The sequence below is a fragment of the Ixodes scapularis genome, unplaced genomic scaffold (assembly GCF_016920785.2).
Source record: "Ixodes scapularis isolate PalLabHiFi unplaced genomic scaffold, ASM1692078v2 PGA_scaffold10__122_contigs__length_95168666, whole genome shotgun sequence".
Lineage (NCBI taxonomy): Eukaryota > Metazoa > Arthropoda > Arachnida > Ixodida > Ixodidae > Ixodes > Ixodes scapularis.
The window spans coordinates 81,405,155-81,420,608 of record NW_024609836.1 but is presented as its reverse complement, the minus strand read 5'-3'; the positions used below and the strand labels follow the sequence as shown (position 1 = coordinate 81,420,608).

The 15,454-nt window shown below is 46.9% G+C and overlaps 1 protein-coding gene across 6 annotated transcripts in view; it reads right to left on the bottom strand.

The window, feature by feature from the left end:
• The window catches only part of LOC8038284 (sodium/calcium exchanger 1), a 334,367-nt gene that overhangs the window by 178,391 nt on the left and 140,522 nt on the right, over positions 1-15,454 (bottom strand). For all 6 annotated transcript variants that reach the window (XM_029982479.4, XM_040499557.2, XM_040206650.3 and 3 more), the window contains exon 2: positions 10,251-10,311. The gene's annotated coding sequence lies outside the window, so the exon portion shown is untranslated. The remainder of the gene's footprint in view (positions 1-10,250; positions 10,312-15,454) is intronic.

Here is a 15,454-nt window from a genome sequence, read left to right as displayed (position 1 = left end):
CCGTGGCGCAATAGACACTTTACAAAGATTCCAAAAGCCTGCGCGCGCCGCGCGACGAATAATGGGAGTCCTCGGTACGCCACCACCACCGTGGCCGCCACCCATCGTATTTCCTCCCGCTACCACGTAGTATTCGCGAGCAGGTGCAGGTTACCATGGCAACAGCGTTCGAGCGGCCAAGAGCCTAGTCGGACGAGCAACGAGCGCACGGAAATGGAAGACAGGGTGTCGCGTTGGCTATTTTGCGAGGCTTCCACTATTTCATCCCTCTGTTTTCTACCGGCTCTGTCGTCTGCTGCACCAACGCTTTGTCGAACCTAGCCGAACACTACCACGTTTGCGGTGAAAAGTTGGTGGATTAAGTGGCTTCACTGCCGGACGTAAAGGTAAGTTACGACGAACAACGCATTCTAAGAAGTTAATAACTTCACCCGTCGTGATGCGTTTCCGCTGCCACTGCGCCGCCAACGACGTACGACGTTCCGGCGGATGGCTGCGACCGGTGTTGGCGGTTGCTGGCGCTACTCGCTCGTGGTCGCGGAGGCGCAACGAGAAAGCTCGTGATCGTACCGAGGGTTTCCAAAATCCCCTGCCGTCGTGGCGCTGTACGTTTTGCAGCAGGTCTATTTGTCCAGACGGCGGACCAAATTTTCACAAAGAAAGTGTACTGTGGAAATCCACGGTCCCAGGTTACGAAACCATCATCAGAGACCATGAACTCCCAACGGTACTCGACTTCCTTTTCGCCCAATTATGGTGCCTGGAACGCGTCTCCGACCGGTGTGTTTACCGCGTTTCAAAAGACTGGTCCCTCGAGTTTCGCCCGATGACGCCGTGGAAAGGTCAAGCTGTCGCCTGTCGCGATTCTGGCGGCGTCACAACAGCCGTGGTGGATGTGGCGTGGGACCGGACATTTCATCAAACGCCGTTTCGTCGAACGCCGTTTCACCGAAGCCGTTTCATCGAATGCCGTTTCATCGAACGCCGTTTCATCGAACACCGTTTCATCGAAGTCGTTTCATCGAACGCCGTTTTATCGAACGCCGTCTTATCAAACGCCAGGGTGGCATTCCCGCTTCCTGAAGCTGGTCGGAGCTGCCAATCCCAGGTTCCGGAAGTTTTTGACTTGCATCGCCACAGAACATTAACTGACGGAAGACAAGCTAAATGCGATGCTGAGTTCCCAAGAGCCTCCTCGACAGAAGAAGGCCATAGCGGGAAGAAATGAGAAGGTCCACCTTTTTTATGAGAACCGACGGACCATGGCTGTGGGGACTTTTTGAGAGCAATTGCTCATCATTTGAAACGGTGAATGGCTGTCGCACGAACACATGAACCCCCGAAAGTTTTCAGATAAAATTTGAAGTGACGTACTTACTTTTGACTTCATTGAGTCTTAAAACAAAAAACAAAAACAAAAAACAATGTTTCGTTGTAGTTTTATAAGTAGCACCTCAGCATTAGCTACTGCAAGCTTCGGGCAGTAAAAAAGTATCAATAGAAAGACATGAGAGGCTAGGAGGCTCACATGGTTAAAGTTGTTGCGCCTGCGCAAAACCTAAGTCGCCTTCTGGCCTCCATGAGTTGACGTGCGCTCTTACCGGGAGTGCGACTTTTTATTTATTTGTTACAATACTCTCAAGGCCCATCGGGTAATACAGAGGTAGTGAACAGATAAGCACAATGTGCGAAACAAACATAAAGATCGGTACGAATATCCTCATGGGTTACTTGCATCAAAATAAATTGTAACAGTTACAAGTTTGGACATTAAAAAAAACCTGACGATGAAATGGGTGAATGACACGAAAATGCACTCGATCCGTGCATAAAAGAGCATCTTTCACACTTTTTATTTAAAAGACATTCGATGAAACGGCCGCCAGCGATTCGATGAAACGGTGTTCGATGAAACGGCGTTCGTTGAAACGCCCATTTTATCGATGAAACGGCGTTCGACGAAACGGCGTTCGATGAAATGTCCGGGAACCGATGTGGCGGACGCCTTTTAGATGCACCTCGTTCTCCAGCTTGACACCCCACGGAAGTTTCGACAGTCAGAGGATTGGATGCTGCAATGACAACGACACAGGCGTTTGTCCGTGTTTTTTTTTTTTTTTTTTTTTTGCCGGGACATCTTTGACCAACCGCCAGGGTCGCGACATCCGACAGCGCGACACTGCGGCTTTTGTCACGTGTTTCGCTGCCACTCGGGAATCCCTTGGCATGCATGGGCAGAAAGCAAAACGCAAGTTTGTCTGCTTTTTTTGCGGGGGTTGTGGTTACGTCAGAAAGATGCCGTGCTCTGATTGGCTCTGATTGAAGGATAGTAAGTTAACCTCGAGGCAGCTTGCTTTAATGTCTACCCACTATCCTTCAATGTAAGCCAATCAGAGCTCAGCGTCGTCTTGACGTCACCGGAATCACCTGTGCAAGAAGCAGAAGACTTGCTCTCCACATAGGACGCTAAACACGCCAGTCGCAGACGCGTTCCAGCCACCGTATACCCCAATGGAGTGCAAACAAGACTGAGCAGACATATACGGTTCCCACCACAAGTAATTAAATTACATGTAATCATTACTATTATCCCCTTCCCTCTCTAATAGAGGTGTTTCTACAAGTTTTCTACCAGGAGATACTCAAACTAAGTCTCCCGCTGACGGATGGTTGACCAAAGTTGGTGGATTAAAAAAAAAAATAAGCAGCGTATAATTCAGTGATTCCAATCAAACATGAAAAAGTATGACGAAGACGCTTTCGAAGCGGTTACTTTTTCCAAGTAAAGAACAATTACTTGTCTTCACAAGTGTGCGGGCGATATAATTGAATACTTTCTAATCAATAGTAATCGTAATTATAATAAATTACTTTTTTTCGAGTAACGTGCAGAAGACTGGCTACCAGTTCTTCCGGGCTATCCAGTGGCGCGAACGGCTGACGTGACATTACGATAACATGCAATATACATCGGTCACCTTATCGGCCCTGGAATGGCAGAAACAACGGGCGGCGCCAACACCGCCTGTCCCCGTTTCTGCGCTACCACCAAGTTATAGCGGGAACGCTTCTCTACAGAGCATATTAGCCCTCGGGAACATTAGAGGCGCGAAAGAGGTCGGCGCGTGGGGCTTCCCAGCGGAACGCGGACAAATGGGACAGAGCCGCCGCCTCCGCCGTTGCCGCAGCTGTATCTCATTTACCACTCTCCCGACAGAAAGGGACTTATCTCCAAGTCGGGAAGGGTCCGAAGGAAGGTCGCCTTGCACGTTCCATCACTGTCTCACCAGACAACAAATGGGCCGCAAATAATGAACGCAGTAAACGCGTTACTTCAAGCTTTACTCGCTGCACATATCTTTTACTTCCTCTTTATTGCTTGCAGCATTCGGAGGACAATTGTAAATAGAGTCCCCTGCCGCCTAAGGATTGCAGGGCGTGACTTACGTTCACGCTTCCTTATTGGTGAGTCCTTCTTCGGCGCTCCAGCCCATGAATGACGCAATCTTGCATAAATATTGATGCTCGAAACAGCCCTGTGTTTCTTAAGGGGGTACCGACCTGGGAATGTAGACTTTTGAACCACTCACTCAATCGGCGTGACATTTGCAGGTGGTGTTTGTTGCCATATAGAAGGAGGGCATGCAAATTTTTTGCTTTGTGAACCTGTGTTATACCCCCAGAACGAAGTAAAGCATAGCTTTGAATGAAATCTGCTCAATGAATTTGTCGTTCAGAAATGGTATTGATAATCAAATATTTATAAACAAAATTAAGAAAACAGCTAATTCTTTTACATTTATTCAGTTTTCCAAATAACAATTTTTTTTCATAATAAAGGAACATGAAAATAAAAAAATGAAAGTTCGTGGTAACCGGCTGCATAATATTTCGGCATATAAGCCGACCATATTAAGTCTTTCGATAGTTTCATACTTAAACGGTAGTTTGATTAAGGTGAGATTTATGCCAAAAAGTGAATTGGAAAAAGACGCAATCGAAGTGCTCGAACCTCCACCTTTTCTTTAGCATTGCTGAACTGAAAATAATTTATACAAAAATAATTACGCACTATAAACAAATGAAACTTTCTGGGAATACTCTCTAGATGTTGGCGGATGTAAATATAGGACATTTCTAAAAATCAAACGTTCTTGGAGAATTTGTTTTCTTCTGGGTAGTAGCAATATAGCGATAAACCATGTTCGAAATTCTGTGACATCTGGATGCCCAAAAAAGCAGTTCCCCTTTCGACAAACAAATGGCGGTCATGAAACAATCTTTTATCTGCCACCGTCCCTCTCGTACGTTAGTGGCAGATGAAAATTGGTTCTCCAATGGCGTCCTAATTTTTCTTCTTGATTTGTTTCAGTTTCGATGTTGTGAACGTAAGAACTGACAAGTACGAACCGGTGACAATTAAGCCCCTCGATTAAATTTCCGACATCAAAAGGAATAGAGCCAAGCTGGTACCAAGACCCCGAATGGACCACACTCTCAAATAAAAGCTTATGTGCCGTTGTATCTAATTCGTACGTCGGGTTGTACCGACGTCTGGAACGTATACGGCCCTCACATATCCTCCGCTTTGTATCACCTTCAACTTCTCTGTTCATCAACCTCGAGAAGCCCGTGATTAGTTTGGCGCAGATGCCATACACTCAGATGATGATAGTCATCAAATTTGCCACACTAAAAATTAAAAAAAAAAAAAAAATTGCTTATAGCAGGAGATTTTTTTTTTTTCCGGTGTTTTCGCAGCATGTTTTCTATCTAATCAGACTGAAAAAATTTCGCGCTTTAGTGGGGGGGAGATTAACAACCTTTCAACGTTTATGGTGTGCACGAAACGCGAGTGGTCTGATATGCGCCAGTCCATGGCTAACATTCCACGATGTAATGTCCGCTGAAACTGCTTCGATGTTTCAAACTGCCTCGACATAGTCTACGAGCGCTACAGATGCACACCTCGAAACTTCTTCCATAGCTAACGACAAGCGAAAACTAGCGAAGGTAGAAGCATGAATTACATACATCTTTTTTTGTTGTTTTCATGGAACCCAAACAACCTATAGCTCTAAATCACGCGTGAAAACTTGGATGTGCGGAGTCATTTCGATTGTTCGATTTCGCCGTCTCTATATATGCCTGTCCCCGGCTTCAAAAGGAAATTTTCGCACGAAAAACCTTGCACGAAGCGCACGCACGAAGCGTAAAATATACACATACACAGCGGCCTACTCCGTGTCACGCACAAGCAATCGCGATCACGACGTAAAAATGCCGGTCATAAACGGGAGCGCTTCCGGAAGGGTGCGAGCAGGATTTCGACACTCGGAATGCGATCGACGCAGCTTGATCTTCGCCTGGCGTGCTACGCCTTCGCTACTCCGTTTCATCTACCCGTGGATCGCGACGGACGCTGCCGGTTATCGAGGCAAATCAAGTGGCGCGTAAGCGTCACGTCGGCATTCGGAAGGGGCGTAGCGCGATACGCGCAAGGGGAAGCGTTGTCACGTGACACATTCACATCGCTGGATTGGTTGATATGGCCGGTGGCGTCCGCTTGTGTCCATCGTTAGGTGGAGCGAACACTTCTGATCGACGAGGCGTGCGGTTCGAAGCAAGTTTTGTTTCGTTGACAATCAAGCAAACGACGTAAAACGAGGCCGCGAAATCGTCGCAAAGCATGAACTGCCATCGTGCTTGCTCGAATCTCGGGGTTAAAATATCGTTTCAAAAACCTTTCGTCAAAAAAAAAAAAAAAAAGCGTTTGGAAGGGGCGCAACTTTGGGCTTTGCGTAAACATGCGTTCGCGGATCGCGACCCCCCTATTCTAGAATAAACATTGCTCCCAAAAAATGGTTCTCCCATCAGCGTTCTCGCATGATGCGGGCAGGGAACAAATATCGCTGCCATCTAGGGGTGAAGCATGCGAACGGTACAGCCCGCGCGCTCAGTATAATAACATCCTGTATATGCCGACTTGCTGCGCACTCTCAGAACTCCAATCTTTCTCGTTTAATTCGTTTAGCTAATAGACCCTTTTCGGAAATGCGCGCCACCTGGTTAGCTGTGTTGCGTCCATTATCCGACACGAGAGCCGTGTCAGCGTTCCGGGCGTGTGGAGTCGGCTCAGTTCGCACGGAGAACGAGTGTTGCGTCATCATTTGGCAAACATTCCGATTCAGTCACACGCTCCGTGTACAATAAATGGCAAACACCAACGTTGCTCGACGGAGTTTTGAAAAGTGTCTACTAGAAGGGCGAGAAGTGTCACTCCCGTTAGTCAAACAATCGCAGTAACAAAAAAAAAAGTATCTTGTTTTACCCCATTGGGAATGTATGATGATTGGTGCGTACCACCAATCATTCTTCTCGTTGTGTGAAATGATGAAAAGAAGACCAGCGATGCGTCGCTCGGGTACATCGCTACGCAGCGTACACTTGGGTGACTTTAAGTGCACAAAGGAAAAGACAGCGCCAAAAAGGGTTACACAAAGTGAAGAAAAAAAAAACATTCTGAGCGAAAAGCCTGAACCTTTGCTAGCAAAACTGCACACTCTAAGAAAAACTGGAACGTGTACTTTACCGCGAAGCGGCTGGGGGTGCCAATCGTGGCACTCTATACTGAGGGCAGCACTCGGCGGATGGCTGAAAATATGCTTAGACCTTAAAAAAAAAAGAATACTGCGCTTGAAACACCGAGCATGACGTTTCAACACGCACAATGTAATCACGCATCCTGCTTCTTCTTCTTTTTTTTTAAACACATTTTTGGTTTTGGCATTCGCTAAGCTCTCTCCCTCCAGTTTGCAGCGATTGGCGTTCTCCAGCGGTTCGCGAAAAAGTATAGGCGATCCATTTTTTTTAATGCGAAAAACATTAATTGTTTTTTTAGAGCAAACTGACGTCATCAACTTTAAAGCCGCGCCGAACGGCACCTAAACCCCCTGTCCCAGTGGAGCGAAGTTCCAAGAGACGCCACCAGAGAAGCCCTCTCCATAGCGGCGCAGCGCACGCAGCGGCCCGGCCGCCGCTAAGAGGTGCGGGCCTGGCCGCACAGCCCGCTCGGGCAAACTCCGGAGAGGCTGCACGGCCGAGCTCAGCGCGGCGCGGCCACTTCTCGAGAGCGCGCGCTCGGCCGTCGGCCGCTGCCTCGGCAGTAGCGAAACGTGGCCGTCCACGTCAGTACGCCGCAGACGAACTTAGGAAGCGGGAGAACGACATTGATGCCTTTCGCATTCCCAACTCATAAAAAGTGCTTAGGTGTCTTAGGGCTTTTTATTTTTAGTGTATATCTGAGTTTTACATATTGTTTTTACACATACCACCTAGAGAAGACAAAGCTCTGCATCTTTCGCCCCCAGACGTCATGAGTAGAGTATTCACGCAGCGCCGCCTACAGTTATAGCAGGCGGCGACGCCAAAACGCACGCGTCTGCTGCTCTGCGGCCACTTTCGTGGAGGATCGGCCTGTTTGCAGCTTGGTCGTGGAGGTCGGCGGGATCCACTAACTAAATAGTTTTGTTTTTTTTGGCTTGTTTGACGTGATGCGTCAAACGTCTTGCGTAGGTCTTATTGTTTTCTACGCGGTATTGTTTTTACCCACTGTGGCCAATATTTTCGTGGTCTAAGTCGGATTTGGGTATTATAATTTTGGCGGTCATATTCCCTATTTTTTGCAGCCTGGCTATTGTGATCATACCTCGGCAAATCTCACTCATGAGGGCCCTCACTCACCCTCGTATTCACAGCTGAAGTGAGGGTGAGGGAGTTTCTGAACCAAGAATATTCATGAGTGGGAGGGTAAATGAGGAGTGTGAGGTCCTGAGGGGTGTAAGGGCCGTGAGGGCTGCGAGGGCTGTGACTGCATGAGGGGTATGAGTGCGTGAGGGCCCTGAGGGGCATGGGGGCCATGAGTGCGTGAGGGCCCTGAGGAGCATGAGGGCCATGAGTGCGTGAGGAGCGTGAGGTTCAATGATGGTGAGTGAAGGGCTACATGTGAGTGTGACTGTGAGGATGAGGGTGAGTGAGGGACTCAGGGTGAGTGTAGCTGTGAGGGTGAAGGTGAGTGAGGGGCTTAGGTGAGTGTAGCTGTTAGGGGGGGGGGGTGTGAGGGCGACCCAAAATGCCGACCTCTGATAGTGATACGGCGAGGAAGCCACAAACAGCGCTCGCTGAACCAACAAAAGCAGCTTTGAGGCTGCATGCGCGCGAACAGACTAAAAAACAAAACACAGAGCGTGCCCACGCAGACAAAGAACATATTGGTTCTACCACTACGAACGGGCATTCACCGACGAAAGTTTTCAAATAAACACCTCGTCTGTTAGCGTGGGTGAAAACGCGGTGGTTCGTCTACACAGCGAGCTGGCAGCCGCCCGCGAAGGAATTTAAACAAACACAACGTCTGCCAACGCAAGCTAAGAACAGCGTTTTTTGTGCTAAGAAGTATCATTCGCCGTACAAGGCGCAAAGACACTCTAACAATTGAAACTGGAAACAGGAAAACAACACCAAAAAAACTATAATCCTTGTGATCTTTACAGGGCGTAGTAACTACTGATGTTCATGCTTCGTGATTAGTAATTAGATTATCGGGAATCGCGGCATCCTGTGTTTCTTAAATTGTCGGAGAACTGCACAAAAACGAATCTCCAAGATTTGGAGATTCTTGTTGCGAATTGTACCTTCTCTTCCCGACCTCGGGGACTAGTATTTTTGTTAAACCAACTCGCTTGCCTCCTTGTAATAACTTAAAAAAAAAAAAAAAGAATTTTTGACATTTGAGAGGTGACTCTTTTAGCAAGGGCCCATATGCTCACGGTGGTCTCGGTGAAAAATGTGAAAGCGTGGGCAGCCTTTACAGCGAGCCAAGGATCGCTCTCTACATAGTGTAAAAACATGACGAAAACCCTCCAGACCCGCGTAGCAAATGAACAGATATCGACCAAGAATATGCGTGTTCGGTACAGATCCCAATTGAGTTTTAAGCCCGAGTTCGTAGTTATTTATTTATAAAGCCGTTTTTTTTCTTCTTAATTGAAATTTCTCGCAGCGCACCGATTCAGTCAGAAAACGAGCGCGGCTTTGCAAATCGATTCCATTGGACAAGACCTTCACAAAGAATCCACTCCACGCGCGGAAACCCACGTTTAAATCGAACATCTGTTTCGGAAAGCTGCGAATAATTCAGTGCCGATAAAACTTTCTCCCGCGCGCAATTGAACACCATTCTCTGTACGAGCTACAGCGTGACGGGCCCTGCCGGAATTGCACGGCCCTATAGTACCTCCCAATCGTTGTAAGACCGGTGAATGAACAATAAACAAACGTATAATTTTGTTTCTTTATTTGGTTTTGCCGATAAAGTCGGTTTATACAGAATACGTTTCCCCGGCATTCTCCGGAGATTGCAGGTATTTTTTTTTATATTGGTTTGTGTATAACATGTTGTTTTATTTCAAATCTTGCTTTTTTTTACGGGATGGTTGGCACGCCTCTAAACAGCCAGCTGGCTTTATTTCTACCTGGGTGGTTTCTACAATAAAAAAAAAAGGTTTCTCAGCACTAACTCTTTGAACACAGAAGCCGAACGCCGGGAACACTTTGTAGAGATACAGCCAGCTGGCTTAGCGTCCACCCACTAATTGGAGCTGCGGTATCGACCAACACACTGTTTACAAACAAGCCGGCGTTTGCCCACCGGGTGAGGGTACTGCACGCGCGCAGAAACCAGATTCGCCCGAGGCGAAGGATCTGCGCATGCGCAGTGCCTACAGCAGCGCCACCGCATTGGAGTGACGTCAAAGAGTTGAGTTTGTCGTAGGTTCGATCCCCTTTGGAGCGCGCGTTTCGAATTTCCACCTTTCTGTTCAATTTACCGCTCCTTTTGCCGAGTGTCCTCCGAAGCACCGAGCGATTTCCGTTGCAATCCGCCACACTTCCCTCGGGGTTCTCTTAGCTTTAAACAAACACATTCCGCGTTAAATAAAAATAAATAAAGGGACGGGGCCTACCTCGCGCGTGCGCGTCACACAACAAAATGGTTTGGTCGAAACCACGACGTCGGGCAAAGGGGGTGCAACGCCGGTGTATCACCGTGTCTTGCGTGGCCGCATTCCAAGACCGTGCACACATCATTACGCTCGAGCGGAAAGGAAGGAATACGCCGAGCGAAACCGCGGGTCGCCTGGAACCTCCCGGAATAGCGGCAATCGAAGGAGTGGGCAAACAGCGTGGCTTACCTCCGATCGATCCCTCATCTCCGCCCGGCGGCACAGGCCGACAAGGTCACCATGGCCAGCCCTGCGGAACAAACACACACACACCCTCAGTATGCGGGGCAAGCAATAGATTCGGACTCGGTATTCGAGAATCACGCACGTGTGTAAACATGCTACACACGAATGAAAGAAACGCGCTCAGGGACAACGCAGCCGACACGTCTGTGTTCTCCTTGTTTATGTGTCATATGTGTTAACCAGCCAAGCTCAACATTTTATTAACTTCGTAAAAACAAAAAGAAGTTTATTACTATATTTTTTTGTTTTACCTCACGACCGATCACAGCGGATGCTACGAGCTATCGGAACCGATCCAAGAGCGCGTAAGGGTTACGTGATCTTGTGGAGGGTGGCGCAGCGGCGCGCGGAGGCCTCATCACGTGCTACGTTCACAGAGCTGGAATAGCTGGGATGGTTCGCAGTCTTGTACAGGTTACTCGGAAAAAGGAATCGATTACAATTACAATTGCTTGCTTCATTTTAAAAGTGTTAAATTAGATTACTCTATTACCTGAGAAGAAATGTAACTGGACTGTGCTCAAACAGTGACCGCTAGTTTTCCGGTTACCATGACATTTTCGAAACGACAGATTGTTCTGCCTGTTTGATAACGGCCGGTCTTTCCTACTGTCCATTATTCGATTAGAATCATAAAATTATATAAAAAAATGTAATCTTCTTAATCTACCAAATTGGGTAAACCATCCTCCTGGCGGAGTCTTGGTTTGAGGATCCCTTGGTAGGGAACTTGGAGAAAGAAAGAAAAAAAAAAACAGGTTACTCTCGCGATTACTCTTTTTTTATAAATGTGTTCAAATGATAAATTTACTCAAAAGGTAATCAATTACAAGTAATTTGATTACTTGTAATCAAGTACGAGTCTGATGGCTCGTTGCTTCTGTCTAACCTCGACGTGGTCTATAGGGAGTATTCACTGGCGGCCATGGCTGTGGGCACAAATGCAGAGCGCGTGCTGATGGCGAGCATCCACAGTTCTTTCGCAACGTGCATTCCGCACCATCAACATTACCGGTCTTAGCAGCGTATTGATGTGAGCTCGTTCTGAGCATGCGCTCTAAAGAGCACCCACAAATATGGCGTCCAGTGAATACTACCTATACTGACAGGCTGCCCGCTACATCCTCGAAACACCGAGCGATGCTTCCTTTTTCATTGTTCCAGTCAAAAGGAAGGCTAACGCAGTTGCAACAGACAAAATGTATCCACGGAATCACTAGGCAGATATGGCGTGTAAGGTCAGTGAGGGATGATAACGGTCGCCGTTCCCGTTGACTGAATCGGTTCATGGCTGGTCAATGATTGGTCGAGAGCAACCTATTTTCGCTCGCAGCCAATGAGATCGCCGCTTTAGCCGATAAGGACGCCCGAGAATGAATCACGAAACGTGAGCACAATAAGCCACGCCCCTGGATTTGACGTCACGGACAGATGTTAGGTCACGCTTTGCGCAGTTCCATTTTGTTCACCGAATATTCAGCATTTCACCAGAAACTAACCATTTCTGACGTACGGAACCTAATGCATGTCGGCTATTTTACGTGTATTTTTTGTTCTTTTTTATTTTTTTATTGAAGGATAAAGACGAGAGCAGAACGTGGCCAATCCTGATTACTGAAATCGGTAGTCCCGAGCGGAAGAATGAGAGAGCCAGCGACAGAATGACATAGAAATAATGTAGACAAAATGTTAGGCGTGCTTGAATCGCCTCGACGAGTTCAAGTTGCTCGAACGCTTGTCAGCTTTTTTCTTTTTTTTATGCAATGCGCAATTTCGTAATTGTTTTGCAAAGTAAGGCAGAAAATGACTAGGCACAGACGACTAGGCACAGACCTTAGAGGTGATGTTTTCCTGCTTCCTTGTGCGTATAAACCTCGATAACAACATTCAAACCGACGCCATTTTCTTAGATTTTGCTAACGCATTTTACAATGGTTCCTCATCAACACCTAATGTTCAAACATTTCCAACTTAAGAACGCAGATACTAGCATGGATCGGTAATGTCCTGCAGGATCGCAAACAATTCGTAAACGTATATAACCATTCATGTATACCTACTCATCCGCAACCTCTGCAGCGTCCCCCATGGCACTGTCTTGGATCCCCTTTTTTTCCTTGTTTATATTATTGACCTGCCCCGTTTTGTATTTGCAACATTTGCCTATTTGCCGACGATTGTGTTGTGTACCGTAGTATTACTAATCTAAGTGATTAGGTGTTACTTCAAACTAATCCTAATAGTGTTCAAACCTGATGCAATTAGTGGCAAATATAATTAAACATTAGTAAGTGTACATTAATTTCCTTTTATGGGTGCTTTATTCCACAATAGAACAACTATTCTATCAATGAGACCATAATTCCATCAGCGCTAAGTTATAAATACATAGCTGTGCACTTCTCTAGTAACCTATCGTGGGCACTACATGTTATTCATGTCGTCTCTTAGTCTAACTGGTCACTCGGAGGACCAAACGTCACCTCAAATTCGCACCATTAAGCTTAAGACTTGCCGCCTATAAAGCACTAATCCATACAAAGCTAGAGTACGCTACCGCTATATGAGACACATTCCAAAATTACCCCAGTCATCAATTAGAAGCAATTCAAAATCGCGCACTCGGGCTCATTTTTTCTTCTAGCTATTAATATGAAGTAAGTGTCACCGGTCAAAAGGAACGTGCTCAACTAGATAACCAGTCCCTTCACCGAAAATATTTTACACTAACACTCTTTCACAAATTTCGTTACGATTTCCAGCGAAATTCACCGTACATCAGCCATCCGAAAAACACCTTATCATGCCGGCCATCCACTCAACGTAATGCGGACCAAAAACAGGAACAGTGACGTCGTCTGCTTCATTTTTCCCACGCACACAGAAAGAATAGAATAACCGTCCCCACAGCATATGTTTTCCAATCTTATCCTCTTCATTTCAAAAATAAATTGAGCGAAAGTCATGCTCACCACTTTCTCATAATTGAAAGAAGGGAAGGGGAAAAGAAAACGAAAGTGCCTTCACAATGTTTTCTTCTTGTTTGACTTCTGTTTAACCGTGTATACTTTCTTGTATCATTTTATTCCTATTGTACTTGTTGTTTTTCTTACTAAATTTAGAAACGTGAGTGTTAAAATCTTCTGCAATACCCTCCCTGAGGGGGTCTCGAAGGTCAATTGAAATAAATGAAACCAAAACATTAAAGGGATAGTCCGGTAAAAACCGGAAGTTCTTAAGATATTGTGATGGTTATCTGGCGAGAGCCCAATGATTAACATAGGCCGTTTTTATTCCATTAAACGACACCCCACTTTAGTGCAATCAATGACGAATATTTACACAAAACTCCGTGCTAAATTTCGCAAGTATCAATGCCTGCGCTCCCAAGTCTTATGTGACGTCACACCAGGCTAGCAATTGTCACATCATGCCTCATTCCTCCGTGGGAACACAGTGCTCCCGACGCACCGCAACATTCTATTTTACTCGCCACTGTAAATCTCGCGAAGAACTTTGGAACGTGAAAACCGCACAACAGTTCTTTCATTCCCAACCAAAAGTTCTAGCGCTTCAACGAGTGTGACCCACGTCGTAGCGCTTACGCGTAGGAGAAAGTTTGAAGCGCGCTTCAGTTTGCACGTTTTTTGCATTGTGTCACGACAGTGCTTCCGCTGCTCTGAAGTATAGAAGAGGAAAACGCCGTTTATGCACGCTTGGTTCGAGTACATTTACTCGTCCAGGGAAGCACACAGAATTCAGATTTGTCACGGAAGAGGCTTCTACAGCCATTGACAATGATGTCTAAACGTTTTCTCGAATATGAAATTTGACCGGACAATCCCTTTAAAGCGTCGTTAGCGATTTGGGACCGCCGATGTCCGCGTCTATGACCCGCCGTTCCGAAGCGGCCGGAATGCATGGGGCCTATCCCTCTACATTATTATATTAACTCTATGATTTGGAGGTCCTCGGGAGAGGTTGGGGAGGGGGCATTTGTTCCCCATCCGCTCACCCCCTTCAATCCACCCTACCCCCGTGCGATAATAAACTGCTGGGCCTCATGACGCCCTGCAGTTCTTAAGCTGCCGATAATTATAGTAAAATGAGATGAGATCGCCTCATGCTTTGTCGTTTGTTTACCTGGTCGTGGCTCGCATCGCAGAAGAGATGAACGGCGCTAAACGATCCCGAACGTTTCAAGGTACCGCAACGTCCGAGCCTCAAAAGCTTGGTCTGGGGTGCTTCGAGCACCATGAGCCCAAACACCAGGTTCTTCATCCAAACCTAACTCCCGGTCACACCCACACAAGGCAGCACAGCACAAGTCCACCCCGCCCCCCTCCCGACCATCCAGATGCACCGACATCTTCATCTTCTCTGCCATTATCATCACCATCTCTGCGCCCTGTCGTAGTTCGTCAGAGGACCATTGGATGGCGGGTCTATCGGCGCGTTGCCGGAGCACACTGTGGCCGGAGGACAAAAAATAATTGGGGTTGAGTGGATATTTATACACCGTGTAGTTGGTATGCCTTTTCAAAGTTGCGACGAGTCGCTCGTTGTAGATGGGCAATTTAACCAGTGCACCAAAAACCGCTAGCCTGGGGTTTTTAACGTGCATCACGCAGTATAATACACGACCGCACACCGGTACGATGCTCATCCAGATCAAAACGGGCAGGGGTGGGGATTGAACCCAGGACCCCTGGGTTCTGCAGCGCGAGCTTTCCCTCAAGGTCCGCCGAGCTGGTGTGCGGTAAATAATGGATCCTGGGAAAATAGCGCCAAACTCCTCGTATGGGCGTCAGCTTGGTCCGTGAAAATATTTCCTTGACCCCTCCGTTCTTGGTGAGCCGATATAAATTCGCTGGTGACGGGTAGCTTTATGGAGACGTTTCTTGTATACCGAGATTTTGCTTTCCACACACCGGGGAAACAGGCGTACATCTTCGTACCACCACCACATGTTGTGTCGGTGCTTGAAGGCACTGAACACTAATTTTACTGTTTTTAAATACTCAAGAAGAACAATATAATTGTACGAGATGCGTGGAGATGGGCATGATTGATAAGTTGATTGCGCACACAGTGCCAAAGACGCTTATAGTAGCGAGGAACGCTTCCAATACAATGATGCTCCATGG